Genomic DNA, 21,373 nt, shown 5'->3' on the forward strand with positions numbered 1-21,373 from the left:
GATGAAATTAATGAAAGAGAGATCTTCTGGTGGAGAACGTCATCTTTCATCTGGAGGAGAGGGCTCTGAAGGCAGATCATCGGTATCCTGGGAAGTATTAGTCCAAGGATCATAAGGCTGGTCACCAGCTCCCATAGAAGGGAGGAATGGTGTTAATCCCGAACGACCAGGCCTAGGCATCGGAAGTGGAACGGAGGGCATAGACAGAGGAATAGATGGCGGCACCGAAGGAACCGGTGACATCGATGGACGAGTCGGTGGCAGGATCACAGATGGTGGAATGGGTATCGGTGCTTCCTCTTAATCTGATAATGGAATTGGAGTAGAAGGTACTGGATCCATCGGTGCTCTCGGTTCCAGCAGTGGAGGGGTTCCGATCAACGCATCCAGTCTACCCAGTAGCGGTGCAAGTGCTACGGGAATCTGATCGGTGACTGGCTCGGGAACTGGCACCGGCATTGATGGAGGTTGGAAGCCCTGAAGTGCTTTTCCGATGGCCTCTTGGATCATCCGATCCAATTCCTCTCAGAGACCTGGGGCGAGTAACCTCGGCTCCGGAGTAGGAAGCAGCACTGGCGTAGCCAGAGGGTCCACCGGTGAAGGTGGAATCGCGGATCCCTGCACCACTGAAGGTGGGGAACGCCTCAGTGACCCAGTCACAGAAGAGGATGAGGCTTCTTTGTCGGTGGTTCTGTCGACGTTGATGACGAGGGCTTGCCTGCATTGGCAGACTGAGCCTTACGATGACTGTGTAGATGTTTTTCACGATGATCTCCTCGATCCTTTTCTTGAGGAGGCAATCGACACCCTTGGAATCGTCGACACCGGTCGGGCAGCAGTGGTGTCCCGTGCTGATGAGAGGATGTTGGAGCCAGCTCAGACGAGGTCGAAGCTATCGATGGAGCCGGGTTTTTTGCCTGAAAGAGAAAGTCCATTTTCTCTAAACGAGCCTTGCGGCCCCCTTTGGTGTCATTTGGGCACATTTGGCGCAAGTTTGGACATCATGGTCGGACCCCAAACATAAAACACAGACCCTATGTGGGTCAGTCAGGGACATTGTCAGAGAACAGTCGGGGCACCGACGAAAACCTGATACCATAGGTTCGACAAAAATTTAGCCGCGGTGCGGTCGATAGCCAGTAGGCCCCAAAGGAATAACTCGATGGGAATAGACCGCAACTTTCGACCGCAGAGTATAGATTATCGATAGGGGGATCCCTATGGGGTAAAATGTTTTGAAAAGTTTGAGAGAAGTTCCGTGAAGAAAATTCCTGTCAGGGATCTAAAGAGAGCTCCTTAAACCGCGTGGCTACTGCTGCACGGAAAAAAGAAGACTGAGGGGGGACCCCTGCTGGATGCAGGGTTGGCGCTATGCTGGGCATGCCCAGTGGGTGCCAGTCAAAGTTCTAGAAACTTTGACAAAAAAAGCGTTCCGTGATTGGGCTCCATCCTGATGATGTCACCCTTATGTGAGGACTGCCATCCTGCTTGTCCTTTGAGAACGGGGAAAGCCAGCGGGGCTCCCTGAGGGCTCGGCGTGCGCAATTTGCACTAGTGTGCACCCCCTAGAGCACGCCGACCCCTGATTTTATAACATGCGCGCAGCTGCGTGCACATGTTATAAAATTGGGCGTACTTTTGTTGCGCGCACAAATGTACGCCTGCGCGTATGTTTTAAAATATGCCCCTTTGTGCCCTAAAGCCATGTTTTACAGGCTTAATTCATGTTTTGTGTGTGTGACCCGGCTTTGCTTGTCACTAAACTGTTTTCTCATCTTTTCCATCTGGGAGGGGGGCTTTTTGCATTTTGGAGTCTTCCCCTTGAGTTATCTAAATCTTTATAAAGGATGTGTTTCTTGGGATTATAAAAGTCCCCTAGAGCATGCTCTGAATTAGAGAGTAGGCAATTAGTGAAGAGGGAGGGAGGACTTGAAGAGACTTGGAAGGAGTTGCTATGGTTTGGTCTTTGCCATCCCCCATGTGGACTGACCAAGAGAGGAATTTTTAGATACTGAAGATGTTTGTACTTTAGGAGGTGAACCAGTTCCTAATGGAAGGGAAACCCCTGGTGTTTGAAGGGCTGGGTTCTCTCTCTTTTTGCCTTTGCTTATGGTCAACAGCAGGGGTGAACAGAGTAAAGTGGGGGGGTTTTGTTGGTTTGTTTTTTTTTTAAATACTGGACTGTTAGAAGAGTTTTGAGATTTTTCCTGTTTTGAAGGTTATTTCTGGAAGCAAGGGTCACCTTTTTCCAGCTCTTGTTCCTGCTGAAATTACAAAGAGACTACCCTACCTTCCAAGAGGAAAGGATCATGGAAGTGGATACTAGTGCAGAGTAAGAACATCATCTAGGAGGAGAGTCATGGATAAAGAGACAATGGTTTTCATAACTTTGATTTTTCTAATACTATTTCTCATTTTTCTCTATTTTGGCATGGATTTTAGATTTTTAAACTCAAGTAAACTTTTTGCTGAAAACCATCGATGGACACTGATTTCTTTTGGCACTGGACATTACGACACCACTGGGTGGACAGTGTAAATTTGTATTTCTTTTCTCCTCCTTGAGCGCTCCTTGCCCAGCGACTAGACCAGTGCATTTAATGAGGACAACCACCGATATGACCACACAAAGGCCCCAGGAGGTTAAACCTCCCCTTCCCCCACCCCTTGCTAGATGGACCTGGACATTGTAGCTTCCCAGTCTCAGCCATCACACCAACTGGGGGTCCTGCTGCATGTGCATTTAATATTATTTATTCATGCTATTCATTTTTTGTGGATTTTTTTGGTTCTCCCGATATATTTGCATCCTGTTAGTTTACTGCATGGGGAGTTTACTTTTTACTTTTAGCATGTGCACTAAATACATCGCACATTTTTTTTTCTCCCATCATATATTACATAGGGCCAGGGAAAAGCTTAAACAAATGTGTTTAATGAAACAACACATCTCAATAATCAAGTCTTCCGTCTATAAACTGCACCTTCTAAAGCAGTGGTCCCCAACCCTGTCCTGTGGGCCCACCAGCCAGTCGGGTTTTCATGCATATTCACAATGAATATGTATGAGAGAACATTTGCATGCACATTTTCTCATATGCATATTCATTGTGGCTATCCTGAAACATGGCTTGCATCTACCCTTCACACTGCCAAACCATCAAGGCAACTGAGATATGCAAAATAAACTTCTGCATGTCCCAATTCCTAAATTAGCAAGATTTGAAGTGACCAGAAATCAAGCTTTTTCTGTTGCTGGACCACACTTATGGAACAGTGTACTGGAATTCCTCTGAGCTGCCCAGACAATGAAATCCTTCAAAAAAGCAATGAAAACATCTTTTTGCGCATTCCTTCAAAGATGCTAGTCTCGCAGTACACTGAAGCTCAGACAGGTTTTTTTTTCCTTATCCACACTTGTGTTATCTTTTTTTAGTTACTTTATTGCTTTTTGTACACTTATGCATGTAATTTTTTAAACAGCCATGAATTCCCTCAGAAGCATGCAGTATATAACTTTTTAAATAAATAAAATAAATGCTGAAGATAACAAGCTTGATGCTGGGCCTGGGGTCAATAAACACCCCCCCCCCCCCCCCCCCGAGGAATTTAATTGGGTCTTTTGCCTTGAGAAGGGGTAGCTGGGAAACCAGGAAGTTTATCCTGGCAACTTGGAAAGCTAACCTGGCCCTATACTTTGAACCCAGACCCTGTCTCTGCATGGAGGTGGCTTATTCTGAAACTGGAATGGCACATTCGACTACCGACACTTTGATTTGGACAGAACCTGTTACTGGCAAATTGATCTGCTCCTCCTTAGCACTGCTAGACCAGCCCTGGGCTGGCTCTGAACTAGAACTCTCGCTAGTCATCACACCCAAGGAGGAGAGGAACTTGACAATTAAATGTGTTTGTTTTCAATTAACTTGGGGCAGATTCAGATCTTTTCCTATCAAATCCTGTTTGCATGCCAGAAAAAGCCAAAATGTGACTTTTTTTTTTTTTAGTCTCTGTGGACAATCCAAACAAGCAACCAGGGAAGACTGGCACAGCATCTCCCCCCCCCCCCCCCCCCCCCGACTATCATATTTATCTAATTCCTGTACAAGTGCGTATTCCATTTTCTTATGCTTTAACAGCCAATTTCAAGCTTATGCCTGGTCATTGCTTAAAATCATATTTTACAATGGTTTTCTCAGGTTGCAAATTATGCTGTTTCTAGGGAGAAAAAAAAAAAAAAAAAAAAAAAAAGGAAGATCTCCAAGATCTAGTTAACAAATATAAAAAATTAAAATTTCATCTCCCAGAGCTTACAACCTACTCAGCATAAATATTCTCCTTCTTATTCAAACACGCTCACAAATAATTAAGACACCACCTCCATCAAATTAAAACCAGGCATACAGAGCCAAGAATGTGGAGACTATTGGGAGTCTCTTCTTACCTGATTGCTCTCTTCCTAATGGCAACCTGCTTTTAAAAACCGTGACAGCCAAAGCTTCTTTCCTGTGGTCATCGGTTGTGAGCACGTGCAGCATCCAATCAAACTTCAGGAAGAGTGATACCTGCTATGGAGATTCACCATGACAAACCCAATTTTAAATCACCACAACTTAAGGGAAAGGAGTCTCTGGATCTGCCTTTCAGCAATATTAATATTTTCTCAGCATATATCAATTTCCTTGTTAGAATCAGTTTTCATGGGTGAAACAAGAGATAAGGAAGATATAATATAATTATTATATAAAATTAATTTTATTATATTATACACACATACAAACCTAGACTTCCTGAGTTGGTGTGTCATCTCCCTCTCTGGCCTTATTCAAATCCAGTCTAAAAAGCCACCTGTTTGAGGTTACTAAGTCTTGACCTTTGATTCACCCTGATCACAGCCTGGTTGGTTTTAGCCATTTTCTTAATAATGAAATTCCCAAAGTCTCTTTTGTCCTGCCATATTTCTCTCCAACTAGATTGAAACTCTTTGCAGCACAGACTGTCCCTCGGGAACCTGGTGCATGTGCATCCTAATTTCCCACCAGTGGATGTCACTATTGTGCAATGTCTGAGGCTCCTTATTACACTGCTGCTGAGGTGGTGCTGGAGTCAAGGTCATTGCTCAAGGATGACACCTAGTGGCCAGATTCAGGGCCTGTAATGACAGGGTTTCAGAAGGAGCTCTGAGGCATGGCTTCCTGTCTGAGGATTGTCACTGCAATAACTAGACTAGGTATGGTTGGAGTGGGGGTAATAATAAAAGAGGGAAACAATCCCCAAATAGCTGTAAATGAAGGCTAATGGCACCAGAATTCTAGCCCTAGTTTCAAATGAGGGAAACTCAAACAGGACAGGAGTAAACTGCTGGATAAGACGTAGCCTAGTGGTTAAAGCAGCAGTCAACAAAGCAGGAAAACCAGGGTTCAAATCCTACCTCTACTCTTCATATTCTTGGGCAAGTCACTTTACCCTCAGGTACAAACTTTGAACCAGATTCATTAGGGCTTTACTCCCATTTTGTGTCTATGGCTAAAACCCTTAGTGAATCAGATACTTAGACAGGGAAAATACCTACAGTACCTGAATGTAATCCACTCTGAATTGCCAAAAAGCAGAATATAAATCACATAAATAATAGTAAAATGAGAAATGACTACTAATCTGATAATTTCCTTTTCTTTATGATGGTCAGATGAATCCAGAACAAGTGGGTTATGCACCTCTACCAGCAGATGGAGACAGAGCAAATTGATGTCACACTATATACACCCCTGCAATGACATCAGCCTGCCAGTATTTTCTTCAAAAGCAAGAGACTAGCAAAAATCTTGATTAAAAACAGATAACCATTTCAATACTCAGCCAATAGGAAATACTGAACTCAGACAAGAACGTAACAATACTAGTCCGCTTATGAATATGGAACCTCGCTCCACCAATATTCACCTCATTTATTAGTTTTCTACCCTAATAAGTTAACTGGCTCTAGACCAGGCTCGGACATGTCACACTGTATTTAATTTAATACCCTCTTAAGGCTTCTCTTTTTCCAGCTGAATCAGCTTCCAAGTTCATGGTCCATGTTTTTATGTAACTTTTTGCTTCTCTGCTTTTGCCTCCTCTAATTATAAAAAGTTGTTCCTTATGTTATGTTATGTTATATTGATCTACCCCCTGTTCGATGTAAACCGACCTGATATGGTGTTCAACCTTGAAGGTCGGTATAGAAAAATGTTAAATAAATAAATAAATAGTCTAGGGACTGGAGTAATACACTTACCAGTAATCCCTGTAACACGTAGGCACACAGGAGGATCATTATGCAATCATTTGGCAGCCAAGGGAAGGAAGCTGGATTCATCTGACTGTCCTAAAGAAAAGGAAATTGTCAGGTAAGTAGTAATTTCTCATTTCTTAGCATCCAATCAGATGACTCCAGAACAAGTGGGATGTTTCCAACCTACTCCTGAATAGGGAAGGAGACCACTGTCTAGTCAAAACCGCACGTGCAAAGGCCGCGTTTTCTCCAGAACATCCAGACGATAATACCTGGAAAAGGTGTGTAAGAAGGACCATGTCACAGCTCGGCAAATGTTAAATGGGAGACAACAGTCTAAATTCCGCCCATCACACTGCCTGAGCCCTAGTGCAATGATCCCTAACCTGACAAGGTAACGGCTTCTCAGCATCCACGTATGCAGCTGTGACTACCTCATTAATCCAGTGAGCTATTGTAGCCTGCAAGGCTGGTTCTCCCTGTCTAGTACTGCTATGAAGGACAAACAGGCAATATGACTTTCGCAAAGGCTCTTTAACCTCTAGATACCTGTCAATATATCTCTTGACATCCAAGGGTCACAACAGACAATACTCTTCTACATCTCTCTCTCTCTGTCCAGAGATGGTAGGGAGACTGAGTCAAGTGAAGCTCAGTGACCACCTTCTGTAAAAAGGAACAATATGCAGCTGTACCATGCCTGGCATCACCTGGAGAAATGGCTCCCGGCAAGACAAGGCCTGCAGTTCTGAAACTCTACAAGCAGAACAAGTTGCCACAAGGAACACAGTTTTCAAGATAGGCAACCGCAAGGACAGAGTACATACTGGTCTAAACGTAGGGCCCGTCAAAAAAATCCAAAACCAAATTAAGATTCCAGAGGGGCACCGGAAACTGCAAAGGAGGACGAAGATGTTTCACTCCTTTCAGAAAACAGGCCACATCAGGAAGAGTAGACAAGGATCCACCATTTACTTGACCCTTGAAACAGGCAAGAGCTGCTACTTGCACCTTTAAGGAATTGAGAGCCAAGCCTTAATTCAAGCCATCCTGCAAAAATTACAAAATGAGCGGAATCTTGACCAACGAAGGAACAGTACCTAGATCTGCACACTAGGCCTTAAATACTCTCCAAACCCGCAGATAGGCCAGGGAAGTGGAGAACTTTCTAGCTCTTAGCAAGGTGGAAATCACTGCCAGAGAGTATCCATGTTTCAGCAAGCGAGCCCTTTCAAGGGTCATACTGTAAGACAAAATAGAGTCAGATCTTCATAAAGAACAGGTCCCTGCTGCAACAGGTTCCTGAATGCTGGAATTCGAAAAGGTAAATTCACCAGGAAGCCTCCGAAATCTGCATACCACGGTCTCCTGGGCCAATCTGGAGTGACCAAGAGCACCATTCCTCTGTGGCATTTGATCCTTCAAATCAATCTACCCAACATAGGCCATAGAGGAAAGGCATACAGCAATTTGACTTCCGACCACTCCTGCAGTAGGGAATCTCTCTCCAATGACTTCGGATCTCTCTTACGGCTTGAAGAATTGCGGAACTTTCACATTGTACAAAGTTACCAACAGGTCTAAGAACGGGAGACCCCAGCAATTCCAAATAAGCTGAAACGTCTTGTCTAATAATGCCCACTCTCCTGGGTCCAGACTCTCCCTGCTGAGAAAGTCTGCTCTTACTTTATCTTTGCCTGCAATGCATGATGCTGAGATAATTTGGAGATGCACTTCTGCACATTCCATAAGCTGATCTATTTCCTGCAATACCTGTTGGCTCTTATTTATTTATTTATTTGTTATTTTTTATATACCAACATTCGATCTGAGATATCACATCGGTTACATTCAGGTACTGTAGGTATTTCCTCTATCCCCAGAAGGGCTTACAATCTAAGTTTTGTACCTGAGGCAATGGGAGAGTAAAGTGACTTGCCCAAGGTCACAAGGAGCGACAAGCGGAAGTCAAACCCTGGTCTCCTGGTTCGTAGCCCACTGCTCTAACCACTAGGCTATTCCTCCTCCACAGTCGTTGCATTGTCCAACATTAGGACCAATCGTTTCCTGAAGCCTGTCGCCAAACTGTAAACATGCCAACCGACCGCCCTGGCTTCCAGCCGGATTGATGTTCCAGAGAGACTCTTCTGTACTCCAGTGCCTTGCGTTGTCAGCTCATGACCGTGAACTCCTCAACCAAGGAGATTTGCATCTATCGTCAGTACTAGCCAGTCTGGAGAAGTTAGGGAAAAAACCATTTCCATAGATGATCTGCCTGCAGCCACCACCCGCAGTTAGGAGGAAACCTCCAAATCGGCAGGTGGAGCCAAATCAAATAATCCTGAGACTGCAAGGTTCCACCAAGACAGCAGGAGCGCTGAAGAGGATGATATGTGCCCTCGCCCACAGGTACCACTTCCAGGGTTGCTGTCATTAAGTCAAGTGGTCAGCCACAGATTGTTCAACAGATGAGTTGAGCTAGCACCATCTGAATTCGAGCTTCCGGCAGAAACACCTTGCCCTGCTTCATGTCGAACCAAATCATGATGGTATTTCAGTGACTGAGTCATCAACCTCCTGGGGAGAGAAGGAAACAAGAGCAAGCCACCAAGGAAACAACCAGAAGCTATCTGCAAGGTCACTGCCACTGGCTTCAAATGCTTGCGACTGGAGTAGGCTGAAAACTGCTCTTGGCTAGGTTCACCACCCAGCCGAGCTCCTGCAACAGGGAAATCACCTTGTGAGTCACCAGGCAGCTCTCTTCTGGTGACTTGGCTCGAATCAGCTAGTCATCCAAATACAGGCGTACTAGGATTGCATCCTTTCTCAACTCTGCCGCAACTACTACCATTACCTTGGAAAAGGTTCTGGGAGCGGTGGCCAGACCAAAGGGCAGCGCCCAAAACTGAAAGCAGTGCCCCAGAACTGCAAACCGCAGAAAGCATTGATGTTCTGGTTGGATGGGAATCTAAAAGTACACTTCAGACAGATCCAAGGAAGTCAGAAATTCTGCCAAATGCACGGCCATCATCACCGAGCACAAGGTTTCCATGCGAAAATGTTTACATAAGAACATGCCATACTGGGTCAGACCGAGAGTCCATCAAGCCCAGCATCCTGTTTCCAACAGTGGCCAATCCAGGCCATAAGAACCTGGCAAGTACCCAAAAACTAAGTCTATTCCATGTTACCGTTGCTAGTAATAGCAGTGGCTATTCCCTAAGTCAACTTGATTAATAGCCGTTAATGAACTTCTCCTCCAAGAATTTATCCAAAGCTTTTTTGAGCCCAGCTATACTAACTGCACTAACCACATTCTCTGGCAACAAATTCCAGAGTTTAATTGTGCGTTGAGTGAAAAAGAATTTTCTCCGATTAGTTTTAAATGTGCCACACGCTAACTTCATGGAGTGCCCCCTAGTCTTTCTATTATCCAAAAGAGTAAATAACCGATTCACATCTACCCGTTCTAGACCTCTCATAATTTTAAACACCTCTATCATATCCCCCCTCAGTCGTCTCTTCTCCGAGCTGAAAAGTCCTAACCTCTTTAGTCTTTCCTCATAGGGGAGCTGTTCCATTTTGGTCGCCCTTCTCTGTACCTTCTCCATCGCATTTAAATCTTTTTTGAGATGCGGCGAACAGAATTGTACACAGTATTCAAGGTGCAGTCTCACCATGGAGCGATACAGAGGCATTATGACATTTTCCGTTTTATTCACCATTCCCTTTCTAATAATTCCCAACATTCTGTTTGCTTTTTTGACTGCCACAGCACACTGAACTGACGATTTCAATGTGTTATCCACTATGATGCCTAGATCTCTTTCTTGGGTTGCAGCACCTAATATGGAACCTAACTGTCAGCTCGATCCAGTAAAGTCCGTGGGAGAGCGGACTAACGCCCGCTCTCCCGGCGCGCGCACCGGCCCCTCGCCGGTGCGCGCGATCCAGTATTTAAATTAGGCGACGCGGTGCAAACGAGGAAAAAGAGGCGCTAGGGACACTAGCGCGTCCCTAGCGCCTCCTTTTGGCCTGGAGCGGCGGCTGTCAGCGGGTTTGACAGCCGACGCTCAATTTTGCCGGCGTCGGTTCTCGAGCCCACTGACAGCCACGGGCTCAGAAACCGGACGCCGGCAAAATTGAGCGTCCGGTTTTCGGCCCGACAGCCGCGGGCCGAATTTTTTTTTTTTTAACTTTTTTTTTTACTTTTGGGGACCTCCAACTTAATATCGCTATGATATTAAGTCGGAGGGTGCACAGAAAAGCAGTTTTTACTGCTTTTCTGTGCACTTCCCTGGCGCCGGAAGAAATTAGCGCCGACCTTTGGGCGGCGCTAATTTCTTAGAGTAAAAATGTGCGGCTTGGCTGCACATTTTACTTACTGGATCGCTCAGGAATACCTAATAGGGCCATCAACATGCATTTGCATGTTGAGGGCGCTATTAGGTGCCGCGGGTGGGCCGCGTGTTTTCCTCCCCTTACTGAATAAGGGGTAAGGGAAAACACGCGTCCAGAGCAGGGTGACAGTGCGCTCCGACGGAGCACACTTTACTGGATCGACCTGTGTGTAACTATAGCATGGGTTATTTTTCCCTATATGCATCACCTTGTACTTATCCACATTAAATTTCATCTGCCATTTTGATGCCCAATTTTCCAGTCTCACAAGGTCTTCCTGCAATTTATCACAATCTGCTTGTGATTTAACTACTCTGAACAAATTTTGTATCATCTGCAAATTTGATTATCTCACTCGTATTTCTTTCCAGATCATTTATAAATATATTGAAAAGTAAGGGTCCCAATACAGATCCCTGAGGCACTCCGCTGCACACTCCCTTCCACTGAGAAAATTGTCCATTTAATCCTACTCTCTGTTTCCTGTCTTTTAGCCAGTTTGCAATCCACAAAAGGACATCGCCACCTATCCCATGACTTTTTACTTTTCCTAGAAGCCTCTCATGAGGAACTTTGTCAAACGCCTTCTGAAAATCCAAGTATACTATATCTACCGGTTCACCTTTATCCACATGTTTATTAACTCCTTCAAAAAAGTGAAGCAGATTTGTTGGAACGGCGTGCCAAGCACGGAGACCGGGGGAAGGAGGAAGCCCTATGCAACAAAAGCCTCCTCCTAAGTTTCTGTATATTACTTTTTTTCAAATTTTATTTAAAAAAACTTACCGGAGTTCAGCCTTACCTGGCTGAGTACAGAGACAGTCTCTGGTTGCAGGGGGAGAGGGCATGAGCCATCACCGCCGAGCTCGGCTTCCTGCACTAGCTACCTTTCAGCTACCAGGCCAAGGCACTCATCTGAGGGTCCATGAAAATCACCTCAGGAATTCTCAACTGTGGGAGGGACCACAGGAGAGCAGGGCAAATTTATTTCCTTAATTCTCTCTCTCAAAATGAAGCAATTCCCAGTAAGCAGATACACATCCACCATCTGCCAGGGACAGAGAATACTGCAAGGCTGATTTCACTGCAGGGGTACATATACTGTGACATCAGTTTGCTCTGTCTCCATCTGCTGGTAGAGGTGCATAACCCACTTGCTCTGGATTCATCTGACTGGATGCTAAGAAAAGAAATCTATCAAATCTGGCAAGATTTTCCCCTTGTGAAACCGGATCAGCTGGAGATTCCCAAGGACTATTCTCAGCTGTGCTTAAGCAAAAACTCTTCTGGAAAAAGATTTCAAAGGTTCAGTGATTCAGATTTAAAGATACATTTTTTCAGTATTTTTTCACTTTTATGTTTGCTTGTTTTTTTTCCATTTTTGGGGGGGGGGGGGGGGGGGGCCAGGGGCATTGCTTTGAAATGTATTCTCAATTTGTTTTTATTCACGCTTTTCAACCTGAGTTAAAAGTGCTATAGCAGTGATTCAATCCACCCATCTGCCTGAGGGAATGCTATTTCCCATGACCATGTTCATATCAGACTCAGATTTGATGGGGAGTGGGCAGACAGAAATAGGAACATGGTCCTGGAACTTGTCTTATTGAAAATAACCTTGATCTGATAAAGGGCGAGAACCTTTTCAATTTGGTTAAGAATAAAATACCAGAGTTAAACCTGCCTTGCTGAGTTTGCTGAGATAAATTTTCACATATTGGTTTGGGACCCACTGTGTAGGAAATCTGGTTATTGATCTTATTCACACATTTGCATCTTTGTCGTGGACTACTCGTTTTCCTTTTAATCTTGTCTGTTATTGCAAGGCTTTATTTATCCTCGTTCTAGCAATATGTTCTAAAAACTGAAATTGCCTATTCTTTTAGGGGGTAATTTTAAGAATTATCTGGGTACTTGCAAATTCCGCTGATACTTTTTCCCCTGAGGACTTTGCACCCATTCTCAAAGTACTTTTCCTTTGAAATCTGCCTTAAGATCTGAATCTACTTTATCTGCGGATACTTTTTCCCTACCCTGACCTAACCATCTCTAAGGGGCTTGTGGTTGATTCTCCGACTCCACCGTGCGTATACGATGGGCTTTCAGACACCCTTATTTACCAGGGTAAATGGCTTTTGAAAATTGGTTTTCAGACTTTCTTTGCTACTACCAGTCCTCAACCTGGAGGGAGAAGGGGTTTTTGAGTGCTCAGCAAAATGCTGTTGATAAAGGCTGCTGCATTTTTTGAGGGTCTCAGCATATCATGAATCGGCGGGTTTAAAATGAGAAAGGAATCCTTCTTTTTGCCACAAAGTAGGACATAAAATTTAAAATCCATCCCGAGCAAGAAAAACACTTCCTTTTCGCCTGTGTTCAATTTCCTGCAAGCCACACACTCAAAAAGCTCTTTTGTGCCTCTGGCCCAGCTGTCTCTGGTATACAAAGGAAAAGAAAAGTTTCCAGGCTCTCCCACCACATCCCTGGCCCCAAAACGCTAAAATGCCGTTTCTCCCATCTCACCTTGCAGAGCCCCTCCAACAGCAGATAGAAAACAAACCAGCAGCAACCGCGATCTCGATGGTGACGAAGAGGGCGGGGTCGCAAATATCGGCACTGGTTTAAGGCAGACCTGTTTTTAAGGTGGACCCCAATCACACAGAACAGAGTTCTTCTCTCCCCTGTCACCCACTCTAATGCCTTCCTTCCATTCACTCACCTTACTCCCTCCTCTCTCCCTTTGCTTTCACCCTACTCCCTCCTACTCTCCCTTTGCTTTCACCCTAATCCCTTCCACCCTTCATTCATTCTCACTTCAGCCTTCCCTTCACCCTAACCCACTCCTTCCCAACTTTCATTTGCTCTCACCATCCCTCCCCTCCTTTCACTTACTCTCATCCCCTCCCCTCTCTCCCCTTCCTTCTCCATTGCCCCTCTCACCATCCTTCCTTTCACTTACTATCATCCCCTCCCCTCTCTCCCCTTCCTTCTCCATTGCCCCTCTCACCATCCTTCCTTTCACTTGCCTCTAGCCACCTTGTCACTCCTTGATCATCCCTTGTCTGCAGCATCCTGCAGTCCTTAGGCTCCCGCCAGCAGCTGTCTGCGGCACCAGATTGAACAATACAGAGAGAGAAGGCAGAGCTAAATTTGTATACTGGCTTGTGCACAACGTGCGGTGGTGTGCTTGTATCACCAAAAATAAATTAAGAGACCAAAGATACAAACAGGCAATAGTATGGAATGTCAGAAGAGATGGAGGGGGGTCCTCGGTGAAGAAGGTACTGGATGGTAGGGAGGGGGGAAGGCAAATGGAGGGGAGGGGGACCATTCTAGTAGTGTTTGTCACACCATCTATGTGTCACTACTGATTAGCCCAGACAAATGGTGGTCTAATCCAGGACTTCCCAGATTGGACCCTGGTGGGGTCACCAGGGAAGCCCTGGACTAACCTGTATTTGAAAACCTTCAGACAGATTCCACGCCCTCTCTAGGTGACGTTTCCTCTCGCTAAAACTTTGCAAATTCAAAAATAGTAAATGATATAAAGTTAGTTATTAGTCCTGTTCCCTGGTCTGACCATTTTCTATTAGAATTAAATATTTCGTTTACAAATTATGATAAAAGGAAATGAATAAAAAAAATCACCTTCCAATATAGAAAACCTTCGAATTACTGTCGAATGAATTAGCACAAGCATTATTAGACACATAGATTAATGGTACCGAGGATGCAGCTAATAGTTGGCATACCATAACACAGGAAATAACAAATAAAATAAACCCCCAAAAAACTAAAGTTGTGAAAGAATTAAAAAAACGGAATCCCTGGTATAATAATGATTTAAGGCAAATAAAAATTGCATTGAGAAGAAAAGAAAGAAAATGGCAAAAAACTCAATCAATATTAGATTTAAGTAATTATCGAGTTTATTTAGCCTATTATAGGAAAATGATAAACAATACAAAAAAACAATTACAATGCAAAAATCCAAAGATTTTCAAATAATCCAAAAACTTTATTTGATATTGTTACTAAACTTACTAGTGATCCTTTGAGATGCGAAACATTACCAGAATCACAATGTGAAGAAATAGCATCATTTTTTAAAACTAAGGTAGATAACTTGATTGAGACTCTGGACCATATTCCAACACAGAATATTAATATGCCAAAAAGGGAGATACCAAAATGGTCAAAATTTGAAATCACAACAAAGCTTGAAATTGAAAACTTGATTCGGAAATTAAATCCAGCAAATCATCCATTGGACAGGATGAACACATTAACCCTCAAGCAGTGTGTAGAAACAATTAGTACATTTCTAGTAGCCATAATTAATCAATCCCTCAATGAAGGAATTATGCCAGCACTGCTAAAAAATGCAATAGTAAGACCAATCTTGAAGCAGCCAGATCTAGATCTAGATTTTAAAGAATTATAGGCCAATCTCAAATTTATCATTTTTGGAAAAACTAATCGAGAAAGTAGTAAACAAACAACTAACGGGCCGATACAGTACAGTGCGCTCCGACAGAGCGCACTGTTAACCCTCGATTGGATGCGCGTTTTCGATGCGCTAGTGTTACCCCTTATTCAGTAAGGGGTCGAAAACGCGCGCCCAACCCCCCCGAACCTAATAGTGCCCGCAACATGCAAATGCATGTTGATGGCCCTATTAGGTATTCCCGCGTGATTCAGAAAGTAAAATGTGCAGCCAAGCTGCACATTTTACTTTCAGAAATTAGCGCCTACCCAAACTGCTTTTCTGTGCACCCTCTGACTTAATATCATGGCGATATTAAGTCGGAGGTCCCGAAAGTTACCAAAAGTTAAAAAAAAATAAATTTGATGTCGGCCCGCGACTCGAGGGTCGAAAACCGGACGCTCAATTTTGCCGGCGTCCGGTTTCCTAACCCGTGGCTGTCAGCGGGCTCGAGAACTGACGCCGTCAAAATTGAGCGTCGGCTGTCAAACCCGCTGACAGCCACCCCTCCGGTCCAAAAAGAGGCGCTAGGGACTCGCTAGTGTCCCTAGCGCCTCTTTTTACCTATTTTTACCACCGGGCCTAATTTGCATACTGAATCGCGTGAACAGGAGAGCGGGCGTTCGCCTGCTCTCCCGCGGACTTTACTGTATCGGCCCGTAAGTGAGCACTTAGAAAATAATGAGGTCCTATACATCACAGCATGGTTTTCGCAAATTATATAGTACTGAGACATTATTACTCTCTCTGTTGGACCTGGTTCTTAGGGGTTTTGATAGAGTGTTGTTAGATCTTTCAGCGGCCTTCGACACGGTAGATCATAATATTCTTCTCAATAGATTACAAGACATTGGATTAACAGATACTACCTTAAAATGGTTTAGATCATTTTTAGAAAATAGAACTTTTATGGTTAGGATTAAAGGTATTATGTCAGAAAAGATAAAATTGACAACAGGAGTTCTGCAGGGCTCGGCCCTATCGGCCACTTTGTTTAATGTGTACCTCTTACCGCTATGTCGCTTGTTAACCGGTCTAGGCTTACCTTATTACATTTACGTGGATGATATTCAGCTGCTATTTCCGATAGAAAGCAATATTGAATCCACATTCAGAATGGTCGAAATGTACTTAAAAATCATTGGCCAACTTCTTGTACAAATGAAACTGATTTTAAATTTAGATAAATCCGTTTTCATGATTTTAGATAGAAAAAATGTCAGTTTAGAAAGAAAAATAATCATCCTTGATGATCAAACATGTTTTAAGTTAACGGATACAACAAGAAACTTAGGACTCATCATTGATTATGAATTAAACTTTAACGCCCACATATCTAAAATTTAAAGGAAGGTTTTAGTAAATTAGATTGTTGAAACGTCTAAAACCCTTGCTCTCACAAAATAATTTAAGATATGTTGTACAGGTGTTATTGTTTTCAGGACTTGATTATTGCAATTCTACCATGCTAGGACTTCCAAAAGCAACTATACTGCTCCTCCAGGTTATCCAAAATGTCGAAGCAAGGATACTAACAAATACAAGAAAAAAAGATCACATTACGCCAGTTTTAAAGTCTTTACACTGGCTACCAATTGAGTATAGAATCAAACATAAAACATTATGTATGATTCATAAGATCATATATGGAGACAAAACAGACTGGCAGAACTCAATTATCAAACTCCATGTACCTCAACGAGAACTAAGGTCAGCAAATAAAGGGTTACTTTCAGTGCCTACCTTTAGATTGCTCACCTCAGCGAAGTGAGGGACAGGGCTATTTCGATTGCAGGGCCAAAACTCTGGAACAGCCTACCACTGGAACTTAGAGTACAGGATAACGAAGAAATTCAAGAAAGACCTAAAAACATGGTGCTTTCAGCAAGTATATGGAACCAATGCCAAAGAGGGTAATTGAGAAACTAAAGATTGACGGAGGGATTCTTATTTCTATTTTCTTAACTATATTTATTTTATTTTTAATGAATAGATTTTAGTTATTTTGTTTTTATTTTTTATTGAATTTTATTGTATTTATTCTGTTTCTATCCTTTGTATAATGATTTTTACTATGTAAACCGTAAAGATAGAATCTTGTGTTCTGTGTAACGGTATATAAAATTTGCATAAATAAATAAATAAAGCTGAGATGTGAGCTGACCCAGTTGGGAGGGAAGCATTTTGTAATGATACTGGCTGCTAGGTGGCCTCCCCGCCAGTAGAGATCCTCACTGGGCCACACTAAGATTCGCTCTAGCCTGTGCCTTGAAGGCTGCATTGATGCAGCAAGGCCAGTCCTATAAAATCCTCTCTCACTCAGCTCATCACTGAGTTGCCCTGGCTCCTTGCAATTACCTTGCCTTGCTTGTGTGTATACATTGCCTTTTTCTTGTCCTGTCTAGGATATCCGGTGACCTACCTTGCTCTTGTCCTGTATAAGTGGTCTAGCTTGTCTGAATAGTCCTTGCTTTTTCCCTTGTCCTGTCTAGGCCTCCTGGTTGTTTAGCTTGTCTGTTTTTTCTTTGTTGGTATAATCCCTGTTTTGCCCTGCAGTCTGGTTCTAGTTGTCCTGCTCTTGTTTTACCTTATTCCTGCCTGTGTGTTCCAGCCTTGTTCCTTGCTCTACCTAGCAACTCACCGGTGGGCTTTCTTGTCTTTGTGTCCTAGCCTCATTCCTTGCGATGATTATGCCTTCCAGTGACCTTTCTTGTTTGGGTGTGCTTTCCCTTGTGTTGCCCCTTAGGGATGTGCAGAGGGACACCATACGTTGCATTCGGGATTTGTATTCGTCGGGAGGCAGATACGTTGCATTCGGCAACGTTTATACATTAATTCTTATTCATTTCCTGGCTAAAATTAAATTAACTACAACCCCCCATTCTCCTGACCCCCCCAAGACCTATGAAAACTCCCTGGTAGTCCAACGGGGGGTCTGGGAGCCATCTCCTGCACTCACACCCTCGGCTGCCGGTTTCAAAATGGCGCCGATAGCCTTTGACCTACTATGTCACAGGGGCTACCGGTGCCATTGGTCAGCCCCTGTCACATGGTAGGAGCAATGGATGGCCTGCGCCATCCACCAGCTGGACCACCAGGGAGTTTTGGTAAGTCTTGGGGGGGTCAGGAGGGTGGGGGGTTTGTTTAAATTGGCTCCTTTAGACAGCCGAATAATTTGGCAAAGATTCGTTGTATTCGTGGGGAATCACGATACGTTTCGCTTCCCCACGAATACAACGAATATGGCCCCATACGTTGCGGATTACCAATTCGTAGGGAACGAATGCACACTCCTATTGCCCCTTGTCCCTGCCTTGCCCTGAGTTAGGCTCCCCTGTTCTTGTATTCTTGCCTGCCCTGTTTCTTTGCTGCCCAGACCTTAGACTGCCTTGTTCCTGCCTGAACCCCTTCTCCAAGTGCCCTGCCAGCAAAGTCCTGCTGGCTGCCAGAACCTGCCCACTCAACCCAAGGGGGAGGCGGCCGGCTAGGACGCAAAAAAACCCCAAACAAACTACACTGCTCAATCTTCGAATCCTGTGCTGCTCCTGCTAGGATTTAACCGGCCTGCTCAGCCCTGACATATTTGGCCAGTTCAGGTTTTTGAACTTCCATTTCCAGTGTATCTGGTGGGGTTGTCAAAAGTCAGGACTGGCCAAGAGTTTTCCTTCAAACACCAAGTCATATCACGTCCCCTGCTGATGTCTAAGGTTTTTCTAAATAACTAGGAGTGGGTCTGCACATTAGCTCTAGAGAAGCACTGGAGGGAACACAGAGAGTGGATTCTGATTTCACGATCTTACATCTGTACAATAATGCCCTTTTAAAAGTTGCGACATCAATCCAATTCAATAATCTTTATTGGTGAAAAATTCATGAAAAATATTCACAATTAATCCATAATACCCCACACAATAGACATAATATCTTTATAAAAACAATAGACAAAATTCACACACCACCCATACTACACATATACACATCCGTTCTACATTCAACTCCTTATAAAAATCATTTCCAATTTTCTAAACATTCAAATATAACCATTAAATATAAATCTTCACATAACATATCATCAGATGTTAATACATTTCACTTCGTAAGCAGAAAGAGTTATATTGCACTTTAATTCTTGCGTTACAAGAACGTCAATCCTTTTGTTCTCCTTTTGTTCTCTCTACATGTTTCGCCTTTCCTCAGGCTTCTTCAGGAGAGTTTTTTCAAACAATCTCCCACTGCTCATGTACAACATCTATCCATAGGGTCTTCTGCACGTCCCAAAAAAGGCTTGCCCAGACGCACAAATCAGCACATCCTCAACTCTTGTTTCAAAGCATTTCAATTGTTCAAATGCTCTAAATACATCTCTCAAAAGTATTCAAACTTTCTTATCTTAGGCAGAGAAACCACCTTCACCTTATTTCAAAGAGACGCCTCCATCGAGTGAAAAAAGGTTAAAGTGAAAATAAGAAGTCAGGAACACTCTGGGTAAGTGCCAGCAGCTCCAAAATAAGCCCACATGAGCTGTAACTGCACTCAGCAGCAATAGTACAAACACAACAAGTGCAATAAAGCCTTTTTGAGATTATGTAGACTATGAAATGTTTACTGCACTTGTGTTTGTACTAAGTGCCAGCAGCTGCCATCACGTAACTGGGTAATTATTGATTTATCCGGGTAAGTGGTGGCAGCCACCATCTCCACTTACCCCGATAAATACTGATTGTTAAAACTATTTGGCAGTATCAGTCAGTACTGATCCGCTTATCTGGCACAGTTCAACGCTACTTAGCAGAATATGTACTTTATTCAGCTAACTAGTAGTGACCTGTGCCAGAGATCTGGGTAGGTAGTGACTTAAACAGCTATCTGGCAGCTGCTTCCTGCTGCCAGGTAGCCAGATAAATCAGAAGGGATGTGAATCATTTTTGAACGATTAAAATTATCGTCAGATAATTTTAAAATCGTCCAAAATCATTAGATACGCGATACAATACAAATGCCCCCGATTTATCGTCAGGGGCATTTGTATTGTATCGTTAAATAGGGCGCGGGAAAACCGGCACACCAAAAAAACCCTAAAACCCACCCGAACCTTTAAAACAAATCCCCCACCCTCCCGAACCCCCCCCCCAAAATGTTTTAAATTACCTGGGGTCCAGTGGGGGAGGGTCCCGATGCGATCTCCTCCCGCTCTCTGGCCACCGCTGCGTTGAGAAATGGCGCTGGTGGCCCTTTGCCCTTATCATGTGACAGGGCAAAGGTAGCGCGCAGGAGGTCGCTCCCGGACCCCCGCTGGACTTTTGGAAAGTCTTGTGGGGGTCAGGAGGCCCCCCCCAAGCTGGCCAAAAGTCCCTGGGGATCCAGTAGGGGTCCGGGGGCGATCTCCCGCACGCGTGAGCCAGGAAACAAAATGGCGCCGGCGCTACCTTTGCCCTGTCACATGATAAGGGCAAAGGGCCACTAGCGGTGGCCAGAGAGCGGGAGGAGATCGCGTCGGGACCCCCCCACTGGACCCCAGGTAATTTAAAACATTTTGGAGGGTGGGGGATTTGTTTTAAAGGTTCGGGTGGGTTTTAGGGTTTTTTTGGTGTGCCGGTTTTCCCGCCCTCCCCCGATTTACGATTTTTAACGATTTTTAGAAAAAAAACAACTCGACGATCAGATTTCCCTCCCCCCCAGCCATAATCGATCGTTAAGACGATCGATTACATGATTCACACCTCTATAAATCAGTATTTATCCGGCTAAGTGGTGGTGGAAATGGTTGTTGCCACCTACTTGTTAGCCTGTCAGGATGCCTCCATCCCACCCCCCACCCCCCTTCCCTGAGTTAAAATGTGCATTCGGCCTGTGCCGAATGCATATTTTAAAGGTTTGGCACTTTTTTTTTTTTAAACTCCCGATGCATTAGCATAGCATGAGCTTACTGCATCTGGAGTTTAAAAAACATTAATCTGGATGTTAAAATTATGCATTGAAAACCAGAACACAGTTTAACACCGAGATTACTGCATCTGCCAGTCAGTGTTTACTGGAAAAACGGAAAGCACATAAACCTGGAAGCATAGGATCTATTTAATGTTAGGGTACTTACCAGGTACTTGTGACTTGGATTGGCCACTGTTGGAGACAGAATGCTGGGCTTGATGAACCCTTGGTCTGACCCAGTATGGTATATCTTATGTTCTAATCACATTGACATGCTGGATTAGAGCCTA

The 21,373-nt window shown here is 44.0% G+C and overlaps 1 protein-coding gene across 4 annotated transcripts in view; it reads right to left on the bottom strand.

Annotated features, from left to right (window-relative positions):
- CCDC160 (coiled-coil domain containing 160) overlaps positions 1–13,324 on the bottom strand; it is a 68,154-nt gene extending 54,830 nt beyond the window's left edge. For 2 of the 4 annotated variants that reach the window (XR_003857477.1, XM_029606663.1), the window contains exons 1-2: positions 13,193–13,324; positions 4,445–4,568 (exon numbers count right to left, since the gene is read on the bottom strand). The gene's annotated coding sequence lies outside the window, so the exon portion shown is untranslated. The remainder of the gene's footprint in view (positions 1–4,444; positions 4,569–13,192) is intronic. The other 2 variants (XR_003857478.1, XM_029606664.1) reach the window with 1 other exon arrangement.
- Positions 13,325–21,373: the final 8,049 nt, after the last annotated feature.

Source organism: Rhinatrema bivittatum, chromosome 6 (genome assembly GCF_901001135.1).
Source record: "Rhinatrema bivittatum chromosome 6, aRhiBiv1.1, whole genome shotgun sequence".
Classification (NCBI taxonomy): Eukaryota; Metazoa; Chordata; class Amphibia; order Gymnophiona; family Rhinatrematidae; genus Rhinatrema; species Rhinatrema bivittatum.